The 4260-nt window shown below is 41.8% G+C and overlaps 1 non-coding gene across 1 annotated transcript; it reads left to right on the top strand.

The window, feature by feature from the left end:
* The first annotated feature begins 3355 nt into the window (after positions 1-3355).
* On the top strand, positions 3356-3427 carry LOC127690321 (small nucleolar RNA SNORD50). Its single transcript, XR_007979048.1, has one exon. It is a non-coding gene; the product is annotated as a small nucleolar RNA SNORD50 (small nucleolar RNA).
* The last annotated feature ends 833 nt before the right edge of the window (positions 3428-4260 follow it).

Here is a 4260-nt window from a genome sequence, read left to right as displayed (position 1 = left end):
ACTTTTCCACTTTTATGACAAAGTACCCAAAGGAAAGCTATTAAGGAAGTGTTTACTTTCCACTCCTGTTTTGCGAATATAATCTACCAATTAGGAGAAAGGGTGATGGAAAAAAATGGCTCCAGGCCTGGCAGCAGGAGTGTGAAGCAATTGGTCCATCACCTCCACAGTCAGGAATGAATGCTGCTGCCCAGTTAGCTTTCCATTTTTTTCAGATTTATTCTGTCTGAGACCCCCACTCCCCGGTGGTTGATGCCATCTATATTAGTGTTGATCTTCTCTACCTGTTCAAGTTTTCTGGAAACATCCTCAGAGTTACACCTATATCTCATATATACACCCATATCTATATCCCATATTTATATCATTCTATGTACTACCAAGTTGACAATGAACATTTGCCAGCCCATGGTAGAAATTTTAAGAAGCAGCCAACCCGGCCTTCAGGTCAGTAGAGGGGCACTCTTAGAGTCTCTGGGTCTCTGGTTTCGTTCTCTTCTATTTCATTTCTTGGCCATGAGGTGAATCCTTTTGCTCTGTTATGCACTTCCAACATAACCCCCAGCCTTACCACAGGCCCAGCACAGTGCCTAAAACCAGTTATGCACTAGAGCATTCAAACCATGACACAAAATGATTCTTTTTACAAAAGTTGATTATCTAAATCAGTAGTTCTCACCCTTCCTGATTTTGCATCCTTTTAATACAGTTCCTCATGTTATGATGATCCTCCAACCATAAAATTATTTTCACTGCTAATTCATAATTTTGCTAGTTATAAGTCATAATGTAAATATTTTTGTAGATATAGGTTTGTCAATGGGCTGTCAACTCACAAGTTGAAAACCACTTATCTAAATTCTCTTGTTATTGTGAGGAACGTTAACACAGAAGATGGCTCAGCAGTTAAGAGCACTGACTGCTTTTCCAGAGGTCCTGAGTTCAATTAACAGCAACCACACAGTTGCTCACAACCATCTTGTTATGAGATCTAGTGCCCTCTTCTGGTGTGTCTGAAGATAGCTACAGTGTACTTTATTGTGTTTATTTATTTACTTATTTATTTATGATGAAATAAATAGACCTTTTTTAAAAAAGATTAAAAAAGACTTACCAAAATCATTTAGAAAATGACATTCATCTACTAACCTTAAAAACCTAATTCTGAGCCAGGCATGGTGGCTCACGCCTGTAATCCTAGCACTTGGGAGGCAGAGGCAGGCAGATTTCTGTGTTCAAGGCCAACCTGGTCTATTGAGTGAGTTCCAGGACAGCAAGGACTACACAGAGAAATTCTGTCCCAAAACAACAACAACAACAACAACAACAAACCAAAAAAAAAAAAAAACCCCAAAAGAAAACAAAACAAGACAAAACAAAAAAAACTAATAATGTGACTGTGTATATGGCTCAGTAAAGCATTTTCTTTGCAAGCCAAAGTACCCAAGATCGATTCACTCCCAGAACCACATAAAAAAAAAAGATGTTCGTTGTGGCACATGGTTATAGTTTCAGAGCTGGGAGCTGGAGGGTCTCCTAGACTTGTGCTCAGCCAGTCTAGCCTCATTTGTGAGCTCCAGATCAGTAAGAGACCCTTTCTCAAAGGAAAAAAAAATGGTGTTCATGGGACAACTCTTAAGGCTGTCCTTCATCCTCCACATACATGTGCATGCATGAGCCGGGCTGCTTGGTTTCACCTGCCTAGTTCTGTCCTCCAAGGTCCCTTCAGAGGTGCCCCTACCATCTGGACTACAGTTAGGGTGAGGTCAAGGCCACTCCCAGCCACCAACCATGTGTGCCAACCAACTAGGCTGGAAGTTGGAGGAGACCTCACCTCCAACTGCTGTTGTTCCTTTGAATTCTGGCGCCACTCCCACTCCACATCAAGTTCAGTGGGTCGCCAGACTTGGAATAGACAGGTGGTGCGCACAGAACCGGATAGGCACTTGGCAGGCGCTCACCATGCCCTGGAATGCCTTGGAGGAAAAGACCACTGAGCACAGCTCCAGACAGTGCTCCAGGAAAGGCCACACCCCACGTGTTCTTCCATCCAATCAGTGCTAGAGGGAGGGGCATCCTCCATTTCCCTCAACTGAAGATATAATGGGAGCCGCTTGGAAAGCTAAGCATTCCTTCTTTTCTGTAGGTGTGTGGTTTAAGTGCCCGGATGACCAACCAAAATGTGGACATGCAAAGTGAATTTAGAGGCTCCAGGCCTGTGGAGCAGGGTACCCATGTAAACTTCCTAGGGGAAATGTGCAGCAGCAAAAGAGATTTCAGGATTGGAGCCTAGGCCCTGGGGAGATTGGGACTGGACAGCCTGGTTGAAGGCTGCTTGCTTTCTGGTTCCTTGGTCGCACCTTGGGTGGGTTCTTACACAGCAGGGTTTGCAGAAAAATATGCTAGGCCTCTTGTGCTGCTGTTCAGAAGGTACTGGTGACACCCAAGAGAAACACAAATCCTCTCACCTGAACAATGGCAACATCATTCCTCATATGGTCAAAACAGCTGCAAAACGATGCCAAGTTAAGGGCAATATAGCTTAGTTTTGTAATTGAAATATTAGAGCAATAGGAAGTGGTTTTTGATGCTTAGAATTTGTTACTTTTCCTTAGGTGGAGGGGAGCCCATAGCATCCAAGAGAATTTGTAACAGAAAGTAACTTGATTAAAACCTGACTCTTTTGAAAGATGTGTAAGAAACCTAGATTTATATTTTTGTCAGCATACATTTTTACCATTGTGAATTAGCATCAGCTTCCTGTAAATGTTTTCTGAAATAGTGCTGGCAAACTAAAGCCAACCAACTACTCTTGCCTTTTCAATTTGGAATGACTGTAGTGAATGCATAGGGTACAAACTAAAGTTGTGGGACGTACCTGATCTGAACAGTCATGAACTATATCCAGAAGTTGATGACCTGAAGACAAATACAGCTTCTGAGAGAAGAACATTGTGCTTTAGTGAAGTGGTCTTATTTACTCTTTCTATGCAGTTCATATTAATAGTGTGTCACTGTACTTCTTTCTTTCTGCCAGCAGGGAATGCTGACCCATTGGGATGCCCGTGCCCTGTAAAGATCCTAGAGCAGGAGTGCATGTAAGTGCTGCTCTGGTTTGTTTTCTGCTGAACATTTTTTTTGTTTTGTTTTAAAGACTTATTTATTATTATGTGTAAGTACACTGAAGCTGTCTTCAGAAGCACCGGAATAAGGCATCATCAGATATGTGTAAGGATGGCTGTGAGTCACCATGTGCTTGCTGGTGTTTGAACTCAGGACCTTTGGAAGAACAGTTGGTGCTCTTCCCCACTGAGCCATCTTTCCAGCCCTGTGCTGAACTTAATGAAGTTGGTCTACTCTATGATAATCCTATCTTGAACCTGAATTCCTGTTGAAAAACCACACCTATGGATCAGGCTTCTGAGATGGACCATTACAAAGTTCTGTTGTGTTCTGTTTTAATTTTGGCAGTAATGTAATGCCTGTGTTTCTTTGTTTTTTTATTTTTAGGGCCAGTGACACAAGATTTGAGAATGAAAACTAGATGTGATAAACATCCAGAAAAGGCAGATACAAGAAGAAAATGCATAGTATTAGTACTGAGATGTTTGAGATGGGGTCTCCATGGCCCTGGCTGTCCCTGTTAATCTGTCTAGTGATCAGGACAGCATCTGTTATGGCCTGCAGAGTTGATTCTTGTACATTTTTTGAGGGCTGTATGTAAATGGATTGTTTTGCCAATCCATTGAGGGTACTCTGTTCTGTGAAGGTTGTGGTGAGCTGACACAGCTGTACAGACTGAGCATAGTGAATGCAATCATGAACTTAAAGCAGCAGGTCACCATCTCAGTGATTATAAACTTGATCGTGAGCTATTTCCTTAGGCATCCCACAGTGGATATTTGAGAATGCTGCAATAAACATCCAGTTGCATGTATTTCTTCAATTAAGTATGTGTCAGAAGATTAACCAGAGTGCCTTGGTACATGTTCCACTTCCAAGGTTATTGAGTTTTCAGAGTTAGTGGTCTTTGACTGATTGGTCTTTATTCCACCTGTCTCTGCTTCCCAAGTGCTAAGACTAAATGGGCTTTAATTTCTAAGTTCTTAACTGCTGCATACTTCTGTTTTCCTTTGTGGTAATTGACAAGGGTTGAACTTGCTTTTTTTTATTGGCAACAGTATCTCAAAATTGTCCTGATACTCAATTATAGAGATGGCCTCAGTTTAAAGAAAAAGCCACCATGCCTACCTTTAGAAT

Source organism: Apodemus sylvaticus, chromosome 7 (genome assembly GCF_947179515.1).
Source record: "Apodemus sylvaticus chromosome 7, mApoSyl1.1, whole genome shotgun sequence".
Taxonomy (NCBI): domain Eukaryota; kingdom Metazoa; phylum Chordata; class Mammalia; order Rodentia; family Muridae; genus Apodemus; species Apodemus sylvaticus.
The sequence above is the reverse complement of the archived record's forward strand: the minus strand, read 5'-3'. Positions and strand labels throughout refer to the sequence as shown.